Source organism: Paramisgurnus dabryanus, chromosome 17 (genome assembly GCF_030506205.2).
Source record: "Paramisgurnus dabryanus chromosome 17, PD_genome_1.1, whole genome shotgun sequence".
NCBI lineage: Eukaryota > Metazoa > Chordata > Actinopteri > Cypriniformes > Cobitidae > Paramisgurnus > Paramisgurnus dabryanus.
The window spans coordinates 1033505-1048014 of record NC_133353.1 but is presented as its reverse complement, the minus strand read 5'-3'; the positions used below and the strand labels follow the sequence as shown (position 1 = coordinate 1048014).

Below are 14510 nucleotides of genomic sequence, written 5' to 3'. Positions count from 1 at the left end.
GTGCTTAGACATGTGAGGCCTGAAATCACTGACTGACAAACTGCTAGCTTTACTTCAGTGGACTACACCTTTTAAATTAAATGATAAAGTTCTCTAAACAAACAGCTTATATGACTTTATTTCTGAATGAGAATTGAATATGTGTTGTAAAAGTCTGATGTGCTACTGTGATGTCGGGGGAAGGGTGCTTAGACATGTGAGGCCTGAAATCACTGACTGACAAACTGCTAGCTTTACTTCAGTGGACTACACCTTTTAAATTAAATGATAAAGTTCTCTAAACAAACAGCTTATATGACTTTATTTCTGAATGAGAATTGTATATGTGTTGTAAATTCTGATGTGCTACTGTGATGTCGGGGGAAGGGTGCTTAGACATGTGAGGCCTGAAATCACTGACTGACAAACTGCTAGCTTTACTTCAGTGGACTACACCTTTTAAATTAAATGATAAAGTTCTCTAAACAAACAGCTTATATGACTTTATTTCTGAATGAGAATTGTATATGTGTTGTAAAAGTCTGATGTGCTACTGTGATGTCGGGGGAAGGGTGCTTAGACATGTGAGGCCTGAAATCACTGACTGACAAACTGCTAGCTTTACTTCAGTGGACTACACCTTTTAAATTAAATGATAAAGTTCTCTAAACAAACAGCTTATATGACTTTATTTCTGAATGAGAATTGTATATGTGTTGTAAAGTCTGATGTGCTACTGTGATGTCGGGGGAAGGGTGCTTAGACATGTGAGGCCTGAAATCACTGACTGACAAACTCTTAACTTTACTTCAGTGGACTACACCTTTTAAATTAAATGATACAGTTCTCTAAACAAACAGCTTATATGACTTTATTTCTGAATGAGAATTGAATATGTGTTGTAAAAGTCTGATGTGCTACTGTGATGTCGGGGGAAGGGTGCTTAGACATGTGAGGCCTGAAATCACTGACTGACAAACTCTTAACTTTACTTCAGTGGACTACACCTTTTAAATTAAATGATAAAGTTCTCTAAACAAACAGCTTATATGACTTTATTTCTGAATGAGAATTGAATATGTGTTGTAAAAGTCTGATGTGCTACTGTGATGTCGGGGGAAGGGTGCTTAGACATGTGAGGCCTGAAATCACTGACTGACAAACTCTTAACTTTACTTCAGTGGACTACACCTTTTAAATTAAATGATAAAGTTCTCTAAACAAACAGCTTATATGACTTTATTTCTGAATGAGAATTGAATATGTGTTGTAAAAGTCTGATGTGCTACTGTGATGTCGGGGGAAGGGTGCTTAGACATGTGAGGCCTGAAATCACTGACTGACAAACTCTTAACTTTACTTCAGTGGACTACACCTTTTAAATTAAATGATAAAGTTCTCTAAACAAACAGCTTATATGACTTTATTTCTGAATGAGAATTGAATATGTGTTGTAAAAGTCTGATGTGCTACTGTGATGTCGGGGGAAGGGTGCTTAGACATGTGAGGCCTGAAATCACTGACTGACAAACTCTTAACTTTACTTCAGTGGACTACACCTTTTAAATTAAATGATAAAGTTCTCTAAACAAACAGCTTATATGACTTTATTTCTGAATGAGAATTGAATATGTGTTGTAAAAGTCTGATGTGCTACTGTGATGTCGGGGGAAGGGTGCTTAGACATGTGAGGCCTGAAATCACTGACTGAACTGCTAACTTTACTTCAGTGGACTACACCTTTTAAATTAAATGATACAGTTCTCTAAACAAACAGCTTATATGACTTTATTTCTGAATGAGAATTGTATATGTGTTGTAAAAGTCTGATGTGCTACTGTGATGTCGGGGGAAGGGTGCTTAGACATGTGAGGCCTGAAATCACTGACTGACAAACTGCTAGCTTTACTTCAGTGGACTACACCTTTTAAATTAAATGATAAAGTTCTCTAAACAAACAGCTTATATGACTTTATTTCTGAATGAGAATTGTATATGTGTTGTAAAGTCTGATGTGCTACTGTGATGTCGGGGGAAGGGTGCTTAGACATGTGAGGCCTGAAATCACTGACTGACAAACTCTTAACTTTACTTCAGTGGACTACACCTTTTAAATTAAATGATACAGTTCTCTAAACAAACAGCTTATATGACTTTATTTCTGAATGAGAATTGAATATGTGTTGTAAAAGTCTGATGTGCTACTGTGATGTCGGGGGAAGGGTGCTTAGACATGTGAGGCCTGAAATCACTGACTGACAAACTCTTAACTTTACTTCAGTGGACTACACCTTTTAAATTAAATGATAAAGTTCTCTAAACAAACAGCTTATATGACTTTATTACGAATGAGAATTGTATATGTGTTGTAAAAGTCTGATGTGCTACTGTGATGTCGGGGGAAGGGTGCTTAGACATGTGAGGCCTGAAATCACTGACTGACAAACTCTTAACTTTACTTCAGTGGACTACACCTTTTAAATTAAATGATAAAGTTCTCTAAACAAACAGCTTATATGACTTTATTTCTGAATGAGAATTGAATATGTGTTGTAAAAGTCTGATGTGCTACTGTGATGTCGGGGGAAGGGTGCTTAGACATGTGAGGCCTGAAATCACTGACTGACAAACTCTTAACTTTACTTCAGTGGACTACACCTTTTAAATTAAATGATAAAGTTCTCTAAACAAACAGCTTATATGACTTTATTTCTGAATGAGAATTGAATATGTGTTGTAAAAGTCTGATGTGCTACTGTGATGTCGGGGGAAGGGTGCTTAGACATGTGAGGCCTGAAATCACTGACTGACAAACTCTTAACTTTACTTCAGTGGACTACACCTTTTAAATTAAATGATAAAGTTCTCTAAACAAACAGCTTATATGACTTTATTTCTGAATGAGAATTGAATATGTGTTGTAAAAGTCTGATGTGCTACTGTGATGTCGGGGGAAGGGTGCTTAGACATGTGAGGCCTGAAATCACTGACTGACAAACTGCTAACTTTACTTCAGTGGACTACACCTTTTAAATTAAATGATACAGTTCTCTGAACAAACAGCTTATATGACTTTATTTCTGAATGAGAATTGTATATGTGTTGTAAAAGTCTGATGTGCTACTGTGATGTCGGGGGAAGGGTGCTTAGACATGTGAGGCCTGAAATCACTGACTGAACTGCTAACTTTACTTCAGTGGACTGCACCTTTTAAATTAAATGATAAAGTTCTCTAAACAAACAGCTTATATGACTTTATTTCTGAATGAGAATTGAATATGTGTTGTAAATTCTGATGTGCTACTGTGATGTCGGGGGAAGGGTGCTTAGACATGTGAGGCCTGAAATCACTGACTGAACTGCTAACTTTACTTCAGTGGACTACACCTTTTAAATTAAATGATAAAGTTCTCTAAACAAACAGCTTATATGACTTTATTTCTGAATGAGAATTGAATATGTGTTGTAAAAGTCTGATGTGCTACTGTGATGTCGGGGGAAGGGTGCTTAGACATGTGAGGCCTGAAATCACTGACTGAACTGCTAACTTTACTTCAGTGGACTACACCTTTTAAATTAAATGATAAAGTTCTCTAAACAAACAGCTTATATGACTTTATTTCTGAATGAGAATTGTATATGTGTTGTAAAAGTCTGATGTGCTACTGTGATGTCGGGGGAAGGGTGCTTAGACATGTGAGGCCTGAAATCACTGACTGACAAACTGCTAACTTTACTTCAGTGGACTACACCTTTTAAATTAAATGATACAGTTCTCTAAACAAACAGCTTATATGACTTTATTTCTGAATGAGAATTGAATATGTGTTGTAAAAGTCTGATGTGCTACTGTGATGTCGGGGGAAGGGTGCTTAGACATCCCAGATAGCACACGTACGTCTCAGATACGTCTTGTAAAGATCTTTACATCTGCGGACGATCGTCTTTGAATAATACGTCTTCCATATCTCTTCAAGACGTAGTTAAGATCTTAAAAAAATTCTAAATCCTACGTGCCTGCAATGCATCTCCGTTTGGTCTTGAATCCGATCAAACGCAGACGAATCAGCAAAGACCTCCAACTCATTTCATTTTTTAAATAAATGTCTTGTTTAATTGTTTAAAAAGTATAGTCAACATGTTTTTTAGGGTTGGCATTAATTTTGAAACAAAAAATATAATTAAATATAATTAATAAAAGCCCATATCACGTATAATAAAAAACAATGTAGACATTTTGCGTTTAATGTGACTGTTTTATCAGTCTGAAATGAAAAAAGTTATACATTTAATTAAATAAAACAATTGCCAACAAGCTGATTATCTTAAGGTGACCCTGCTTTAATGGTTACTGCAATTCCTGCTTATTATAATTACTGGGTGTGACTCACATTAAGTGTTTGTCAACAGTTATATATCTAAGCTTGAAACTTTTGATAGTTTTTGACCCCACGCCATCCATTGAAATTGTGTAACACACCTTGCATTTTCACAACATTTAGTTTTAAAAATCATCTGAACAAACTCTGAGCAAACCAAAGGTGATATTGAGAATGTTTAAATAGATGAAGAAACCTCATAAAAAATTGAAAACACAATACACAATCATTTGACCAGGTTTAATCCAGCATCACAGCATGAATTATATTGACTAGTTTGTTTACCAAATTTGAATAAAATGTTTAACCTATGTGTTAATATGATTACAGCCACAGTGTAACAAAATACTGCAAAGCTATTGATCACGTTCTCATTACATTACTTCACAAGACCCAAAGCTGATCAGGACACTTTAAGAGCACTGTAACATAGTAACTGCTGAAAGAACCATGTAATACTGTGAATATAATGACAAACTGCTCCATAACACTTAGATGTGACTTTAATTACAATACAACATACTCTTTCTCATTCTCAGGGTTTTTAAACTGTGGGTGAAGACCCACTTGTGGGTCGCACCGTAAGATAGTGAGTGTTGCATTGTAGTGATGGTTTGTCCAATTAATTATTAGCAATGGTTTTGATATACTATAAGATTACACCTGTCTAAAGCCCATAATACACGGCACGATTTTTGGCTGTCCCAGATGAAAGATTACCAATCGTGAAACAATCGTGGAGATTTCTGTGATCGTGGCTCTTAATTGGTGGTCCTATCTCATACAGTGTGAGAGGTTTAAAGACGTCTGTTTTCCCAGTCCTGGGACCAAAGACACCTATGATAGTTTTATGACAGTGTAAGAAGTTCAGCATGATCATCGCACATCAACAATGTGTTTGCTTCTACGACCTGCATACCTGTATTTGTTTACCACTAGCGCATGTTGATGACAGATGTCGCAGCTTCAGATGCAATAGGTGTCTTCATCGACAGTCTACTGCTGAAGTTTAAACCATCCTTGTCACACAGTGTGATAAGGTCTTATTGGATTGCAAAAATCCTGCTGTGTATCCTGGGCTTAATATGTTGTGGAATGAAAAGTTTGGAAACCCCTGCTTAACACAAAGTCTCATTTAAAGTAAGAACTTTTGCAATAGACCAACACTAAACGAAACTGATGGCAGATGAGGTGTTGGGATGACAATGGGCCAGAGTTGAATCTGTGCATCTTAGCAGATCACAGGCAGGTTTCTCCTGAAGTGCTGCATTAAGAAAAGAAAGGAAAAGATGTTAGAACATTTTTAAGGAAATTTAAATAATTCTCACAATCAATATTGGACTATAAACAATAAATTATTACCAATGCAATAACATGCAAACAGACCTGTCAACCACCTTAATAATAGATACTACGCGGTAGGCATGGGCTGGTTACCAGTTTTAAGGTACACCGTGGTTTTAAACAGTCAAGGTTACAAAACCACTAAAATGGTCTGTGATTGATTTGATGTTTACATGTAATATACATTTCGAAAATATTATATATAATATAATTTAAAGGCTTTATTTTTACCTGCCATTTAAAAATAAAAAAAATTAGTGTAGCAATGGGAATACCGGAACACTGTGAAACCGTGGTATTTTTGCTAAAGGTAATCATACCGCCAGAATCTTATACTGGCCCATGCCTACTAAGCGGTTGTACCATGTGTTAGAAACATCAAGATTCTCAAATTTTTAGGGCTAGCGCAATACCACAGTTTTGGCTATTCTTCATGTTCTCTAGGGCAGTTATTTTGCCCCAGTGACAGAAACAGCGACAGTAATCAAATAATTCATTACCTTATCTACATGTGGGTAGAGGCCCACAGGTGAAGGAAGATTTTTGGCCTGCACTTTCACAGCTGGTAAACATGGATTGTGGTGGGCTAGTGACAGAATGAAGAAGATCAGTTTAAAATGTGCTTTACAACCAGAGGTTGCATTATTTTGACAGACAAGGGCTGTAAGAAAATTGTCAAAATCAATAATAATATGAGCCAACAGCCAAACAATAACTAAACTCAATCAACTATCTTAATCTGCCCGAACTCAAATCTTGTGGTCTATAAAGTCTGAGTTTATCTGTGTGTAATTCAACCATCATGTTAGACTGAAGGAATTGCAGTTATCATTAGATTTCCAGACAGCACTGGACAAATGACTTCTCACACTCAGTGTGACTTGAGACAAAGGATAAACAAAGACATTGCGTATGTTTACATGCACATAATAAGAGGACAATTATCTTATTATGATATTATAAAAATCAGCTTATTACATTAACATGTTTCAAGCGTTTTAATTTACTTTTATTTGTGAAGTTTATCTATCACAGGTGGAGACATACGCACATACGAAACGGCAAAAAAGACGTTAAAATCTGGTTTAAGAGCAAAAAAACTACCTGTGCCAATCAGTTTTTGCCATTTATGGGCTTTACCCTATAAAAGAAAACCATTTTATGCATTTAAATGACCTTACACGTTATCAGTTTATTAAGCGTTTAGACTATGTAGTCACACTCACTGTGCACTAAAATTAAAAAAAATTGGTTAACACGACCACTCGTGGTGGCTTCACTCAGAGGTTGGAGAAGACAACCGGTGGACTAAACATCAAGCCTCTGCACGATTCAGGTAAGTGGAATAAAATACATTGTAAATAAACATTATTAAAACAGATTGTGAAGTCATTCATTCAAAACTTGCTATGACCTAAGCCTAAATGACTTATTTTCTTTTTAGAATTAAGACAACCTTAGCAGGAGAGCCCCAGCAGTAACTTTCTCTCAAGCAGATGAGCAATAAGTTGCTTTGTATGAACACCACCCTTACAATCAAGGTAAAAGAGCATTAAACATTAAAGGTATTGCGGAGAATTTAGGTTTTCCGGGTGGATCATCAAGACTATTGGTCCTCCTAGTTGTCAATCTGGAGTGTTGCGCAATTGCATTTTTTTTTAAAGCGGAGACGGCGTTTTTTTTAAAATTCGAGAAAATCCTCCGCTACACCTTTAAGTGGAACATTTATATAGCATGCTGCTTATAGCTAGTGAGAAAGATAATCTAATTGATCTACCATGCATATCCTTCAAATAACTTAACAGAACAACTGAACATGTATAATATAATTTAATATGTACATTATTAATAATAATTGTTAATAATATTTAATATTTGTGAAATTATATACTTGTATAAACATTGCAAATATAATGAATTCACATTACCTGTTTTTAGGTAAACAGATTATCCATCAGTGGGTGACTCAAGGTCGGCTCTGTAAATACTGTAATCTGCATGTTTCCGAGCACACGTTTACCAGGACACACTAATATTAAACAGAAAAACAACATAAATCAGTGTTAAACACAAACAAATTTTAGGTAAATTAAATAAGGTTTTCATTTTCAATCAATATAAAAGAAATAAACGCAATAAAAAACAATGTCAGTGACTTAATAAATATGTGTAAATTTACACGCATCATTTATTAACCATTATAAAAAATCCAGCAATATTAAACTTTGGTTATTTGTTATTATCCCTGCATTCAAATGGTTGCAGGTTGGAGCAGGAAGTTAACCCTTCTGTCGCGCAAGCGCGAGGCCATTCGTACGTCACGTGAGCGCCATTTTCATCATATGACCGTTTTCCCTCAGGCACACTTCAACATTTTCTTCGCATTTAACATCATTATTAACATGTAAATAATATAATTCGTAAACATAACGTTTATGTTAATTTATAATGTTTTTTTTTTTTAATTGTTGGCTTTAAGTTAATTTGTCTGTCAGACTCAGTTTGTTCGTGTTGGTAAGTAACTTAACGTACGTTATTAACGTTACGCTAGCCTTTTGTCATGTACGTGTTGTTAGAAACTGATAAAAATACGAATTAATTCACAGATATAAATAACTTTATAGCTAATACAACTGATAAAATGTATTAACTTAATTATCAAACCACTTCGCTATAAAGCTTTAAGGCTTCTTGTGAATACCGGTCGTTTACATAACGTTAACTTACTCCAAGCAAGTCGGGCGGGAAGATTGATACATTTTATAACTCAAGTAACTTTAAGTTAAACAGGGGCTGGTCTAGGCTAACTTAGCAAATGTTTACCCCACCACCGCTGAGAAAACGGTTACATGTTCAACGTGCCTTGCCTTCAGGATTTGCAGATCGATTTTGGCTTGCATTGATAAACGTTACAAACAAACAAACCAAAAAAAGAATGATCATATACGACAATCAATCTTTAGATCCACTACATGCATAACATAATGTTGGTTACTTACCTCTACTGATGAAACTCCTTCGTCAGCGTTGTAACTTCACATGTTGGTTTTGGTAAATCACACGAGGCCAAAGATCGAGGTGAAAAAGAGAAATAAATCGTTCTGCGATCGTTTAACGCGATGAGACACGAAGCCTTAAAAACCACAGGCTACTCCAGCCCAAAGATTAGTGTAGCCCTTGTGTCCGGCTTCACGTGGCTTAGCGTTAACCAGTATGACATCACAGTACCGCGTGATTACACTGTTTCGTGGGCTTTTGAATCACTCTCGCGGTACTTCAATGTCTGCGCATGTCTGCATGAAGTCAACCACTCATGCTTGTAACAGGGGTAGCGTTTGTGCGCTCAGTGATTAAGGGTGTTACAAAACAATATTATTACATTAATATTATCAATAAGTATTGTAATAAAGCTTTTTAAATGTTTGTTAATGATTAAGTGTCATTAACAAACTCCGATTTAAAACATCAATATATATGCTACGTAAATTTTCCTTAAATCATCAAAACATCCAAATTCAATGAAACAAAAACAACAACAATGTATTTAAGATGAGACACATTCAGCATTTATAATTTTTTCTCTCTTTTTTGTTTGACTTTGTTTTCTACAGTAGCCTGTTAACAGTAGACCAAAGGTATGATGATCAATTATAAATGCAATATGGTTGAAAGGTCAGTAAACAAACAACAAAAAGGTAATTTCTTAATAGAATGTCTATACATTTTTTGCTTTTGCTACATATTTCATACATCAAAATCATTAAACGTTAATAATTATGTATTCCAACTTGTTGCAGCTTGACAAAAATGTAGCTTGAAGGAGAAGGGACAGCTGAGTAACAAAGTCCTGGTACGCAGACGACGATACTATTACACTGACAAGAGTGTAATGATGATGGAGACACAAGCCAGAGAAAGGGGGGACCAAACACCAGGCCAGAATTCTGCATGAGTCAGGTAAGCATAATGAGTTACAGCAGTGGTTCTCAACTCTGTTCATGGAGTCCCACTGCTCTGTGCATTCTGTATGTCTCTTTGATTTGACAGACTGAGGCTGCGTCCAAATATCACTTTGTGCATCCTATCGTGCATCATGTTCTGGATGTAAAGCATGAGACTTTTAATTGTATGTTAACATTTCTATGGTGTTCACTGCATTATTGTTATGCATTTTGTGAAACATCTGCAACATTGTGTCGTTTATTTAGGGACTACTGAATAAATAATACACTTTAATAAAGCTACATACTCAAAACAAAGAGCTTTTTTACAGGAGCAAAGAATTCTGCATCTAAAAGTTTGATATAAGCAAATGTTCATTTCAGAGTGTTCATTTTATTTACAGAAAAACTTAAAAATGTTAAATATAAATTAAAAGTAGTAAATAAAACACAAATACGTTTTGGTGCAAATTGCTGGCACTACCTGGATTGAAATTTTTACACATGCTAAGTGTGTCCCATCGGATGAATAATTCTACATGCACGCTTGGGATCTTTACGCCCACTAGAATACTTAGGCCAAATACAAAAAAAAAAAACATAATGTAAGTAGTCTAGTGCAAAGACAACAAGTGTGAACATTTGGTCACAGCCTCAGTTCAGTTCATGAAGATCTCTACTAATGAGCTGATGATTTGAATAAGGTGTGTTAAATAAGGAAGACATACAAAATGTGAATAGCAGAGGACCTCGAGGAACAATGTTTAGGAACAGTTACACTCTATAAAACATTAACTAAACAGACAAATTATTTGTCATAGCTTCAATAAACAAAAGAATGTCACCTGCATTTTAGTTTCCAGCATTTTTCCACAATGAAGCCAAACTGTAAGAAAATAAGCTTCTGCTTTGCATCTGACATCAATTCAGAAACCTGCAAAAATAATCACAAGAGAATGAAGAATGTTTTAAATATACAAAGAAATAAGCTCTAAGGAGCGGCATGGTTTACAGTAAAATTATGGGGTACTCACACTATGCATACTGTATCATACCAAAGTATGTTTTACCTCCAAAGTTTGGTGTGATTAGTGTGAGCGCTCCGTACCCTACTACACTTGTTCTCTGCAACAGTCCAGTTTAGTTCATGGTAGGGGGGCATATTTTGAAACATAAATATTTTCAAATTATCTGCGACCCTTACAAAGACACTAATTTCCCACAGCCAGCAACAGCACAATGTTTGTCTGACATCACAATCTTACTGTTATTACAACTTTATGATTGTCAACAACTACTACTTTAGACTGAACACCAGTGGGCGGAGCCTACGATATAATGATGTGCTGTGTCTTTCTGTGGGGGAGGTCAAATGAAAATTAATTTAGCTGGTGACATCACTACTCCAGCCATTTTACATTCGTAAAAGAAGAATGCTGTCTGCGATTCACTTATGTTTCCATGATTGCAAAAACCTTTATCGAAGTACATATACAATTGTTTAAGTGTCATAATTAAAACATGCCTAAATTGGCAGTGACCCTGGCTTAAGTCGATACAAAACTCAAGTGCAAATCATGACACTCATATTAACTGTAGTTTTGCAAATTATTGTAACACCGATATCAGATATGAATAGTGTCTTATGTAAATATAAAAAGAGCAGAACAAAAAATGAATATAGTCAAAAAAATGTGATCTGTGCATTAAGATTTGCATTGTAAATGCAGTCTTATTGTTACGAAAAAACTTGGTTTTGCTGGAATCATGAATGGTCTGAATAGGATTTGAGTTTGTTTACTTGTGAAACTTACCTGCACCACCATTTACAGATCCAGTGGGTGCAGATCATCATACAGATGGTTCAAGTGTGGATCCACCTAATATTCAAGGTAAAAGAGCATTTGTTCAAAGCATTATCTAAGAAAACATATCACTAGATATTACATATTAGATGTTAATGTCTGACTCTGATCCATACGAAACAGATTTTCTGTCCTGGGACACTTGGCTAACCATCAAGAAAGAACACAGTAGGTTACAGGAATCTGACCTCACGTTTGATCATTACAAAATTATTGCAGTACATTACACATTTAAGGACTGTTATTCCTCTGGCTGATTTAAAAATACCCAAAAGTTCTTAAAAAGAAGCAGCCCTAGTTATTTTGGCTTGTTAAACATAAACTATATAGACATAACTATTGCGACACCTCCTTCTAATAAACAGGTTTAAATACTTTACTTATTTCCATGAGCACAAATCTTAATGCTACAGCATATGATATTATAGAAAAACCGTTTGATGCTAAATTTATAGCAAGAGTTTTGGCAGGGCCCTTTTCAATACCAACTTAAGAATGACCCTACAGACAAAGTAAGGTTCAAACAGAAAATTAGTGATTCAGTCTGGTGTGGAAGAACTTTGACTGGTCTGAATAAACCCCAGACCTTAACTCAGCTAACACCTTTGATATGACTCAAAGGTTTTTAGCCAAAAACTCATCACCTAAACCTATCAATGACTTGTACAAGAAGCTGTAGTCATTTCGGAACAGAAAAAGGCACTTACAAAACTGTTGCAACAAAAATCAAAATCAAAATTCTTTGTAGTGGTATTATATGGTATAGCATTTATATTTGTTTTGATTGGACATACTGGAATAAATAAACATGTTTATTAGAATGAGGCCTCCCAATACTTTTGTCTAGTGTATTTGTCACAGAAAGGGTAACGCAATCCTTAGAGTGTGCTTCTTTGTAAATGTGACAAATGAAAATGACCTGATCCATCATTTCCAGCTCCAGTGGGCATCCTTTATCCATCCAGACCCTCATACAGATGGTTGGAGTTTTGATTAATCTAAAGTACCATGCAAGGTAAGAGAGCATTTGTTGACATAATTAGGAAGAAAACATAAACGCATTGTTCATGGCATTTAAATACAACATAACACTGTTTAATACTACCTTTTTCTGTTCAATCCATAGAGCACTCATTTTCCCTCTTGAGACCATGGTGTGACCTGCAAGGTCGAATGGAGAGTAAGTTGCCTAAAAAAAAAAAAAAAAAAATGTATTTAAAATCGTCATTAGCTAAACAGCAACATGTCTGAGGCAGATGCAGGTCTGATAATCTGTCCAACATTCAAAACCTCACAGTAAATCTACAGTCTTGAGTACTGTTTTAAATCAATGTATTATGAATTTTAATAAAAAATACTAAATGTATATAAAAAGCCTCAATTCAATTATTTTTTTGATATTGCAGCTGTAAACGAGACAATCTTGGAGTCACCTGCATTCACTGGTCCAGTTGTTAGTCCAATTACAGATGGAGATTATAGAAGAGGATGATGTCTTTTCTCCAACATCTTTCTAGACTGATAAAAGATCTAGACAGGCTTGAACAAAAGTTAACAGAGGGGCTTATATAGAGAATGGAACCATTTTATCCGTCAAACTTTTTACCAATTATTGTAAACATAAACAATATTATAGGGCTTAATTTGTTTTAACATTACTTCAATGTACTGTATCTGTTTAAGGTGAGCAGCTACACATAAAAGAAGAACATGGAGAATCTGCCCAGAGGTGTTAACCAGCAATGCAGCTATACAACTAAATTGATGCAGGCTGAAACAATGTGTGTATGTTATGTCCAAATGTTGTTATGTTCAAATGTTTTACAATATACTTAAACAGGTGGACCTGTCATTATTGCATTAGTCAAGTACAACTGAGTACTTTACATATCAACGTCAATAAATATATATAAATAAATATCAGTCTTGACAGCAAACATAATAATGTTAAATACAATAATAATTACAGCTTTTTAAGAAATTTACACGGGCTCAAACTATCAGTGAAATTAACTATCAAAAACCTAAAATAACAGACACGTGAATAAAATATCTAACGTGAACTAGCTAGTTACTGTACATACATTGCTTATTATCAACGAAATTTCTAGTTAACTGATCCCACACCCAGCATTATTAAAATGTATTATTACTACATACCTTAAACAAATGTTCCCTTAAATCGCCAGACCAGGACAGGTTTCTTTCTTGCCCTTCTTCTTTTGCATTGCGACGTCGATATAAATGCATGGTGTGGTGTAGCACGAATTTAACGCAAAGACGCTCATATTAATAATATACACAATATTGACGATTAATACGGATGATTTTATCTTTGTTTGACATTCTAATCAGAGTTATATTGAGGAAACAAAGAAAACATATGACATAGTTTGTAAAATTAATTTTTCCTTATTTTTGTAATGGTTTCTTTTAGAATGCAGCTGCTGCAGATGAAGAATCCATCCGTCTACCACTGAAGGAGACGCGGAAAATCGGGAAAAGATGTTCTTTGCCCGAGGAAGCATTTGATTAATTTAAAGATATTGTGTTTCTTTGTATGTTATAGAAAAACGTTGCTTTTTTGCATACACTCGTGTAAATATGCATCTTATGAATGTTTTCCTTTGTCTAATTTTAATAAATGTTACGCAATCAACTGCCTGTTTTATTGAAAATACTGTTTTAATTGTTGTCAATGATATATTGTAATAATATGTGTGTATAACTGTGTAGAATATGTAGTTTAGAGCAATTTATTTTTAATGATCTTTTAATCGTCTTTTAAAGCTCTCAGAAACATCTTAGAAAGAGCTCGATTAAAGCTCTTATAAAGATCTTTTAAAGATCTAAGAAACATCTTGGAAATATCTTAGAAACATCTGCTAACCATCATTCTAAATATCAAGCGTCTTGAAAAGATCTTAAAAGCGTCTTCAAAACGGCTGGGCTCGTACGTCTCAGATACGTAATTCATATGGGCAAACGACCTTTATAATACG

At 35.0% G+C, this 14510-nt stretch overlaps 3 long non-coding RNA genes across 5 annotated transcripts; 1 reads left to right on the top strand and 2 right to left on the bottom strand.

Annotated features, from left to right (window-relative positions):
• Window positions 1-4583: 4583 nt before the first annotated feature.
• Window positions 4584-9041, bottom strand: LOC135733349 (uncharacterized). Its single transcript, XR_010526937.2, has 4 exons — window positions 8702-9041; window positions 7631-7731; window positions 6203-6288; window positions 4584-5622 (listed from the first exon to the last, which is right to left on the bottom strand). It is a non-coding gene; the product is annotated as an uncharacterized lncRNA (long non-coding RNA).
• Window positions 7840-13051, top strand: LOC135733353 (uncharacterized). Of its 2 annotated transcripts, XR_010526940.2 has the most exons (8): window positions 7840-8216; window positions 9314-9397; window positions 9500-9659; window positions 11476-11535; window positions 11632-11676; window positions 12446-12523; window positions 12635-12688; window positions 12915-13051. It is a non-coding gene; the product is annotated as an uncharacterized lncRNA (long non-coding RNA). The 2 variants fall into 2 exon arrangements; XR_010526939.2 differs by lacking the exon at window positions 7840-8216 and having other exon boundaries at window positions 9264-9374.
• Window positions 9521-13821, bottom strand: LOC141280958 (uncharacterized). 2 transcript variants are annotated; one of them, XR_012335324.1, is made up of 6 exons: window positions 12942-13067; window positions 12614-12697; window positions 12428-12506; window positions 11458-11523; window positions 10489-10577; window positions 9521-9646 (listed from the first exon to the last, which is right to left on the bottom strand). It is a non-coding gene; the product is annotated as an uncharacterized lncRNA (long non-coding RNA). The 2 variants fall into 2 exon arrangements; XR_012335325.1 differs by lacking the exon at window positions 10489-10577 and adding an exon at window positions 13669-13821 and having other exon boundaries at window positions 9529-9646; window positions 12942-13047.
• Window positions 13822-14510: the final 689 nt, after the last annotated feature.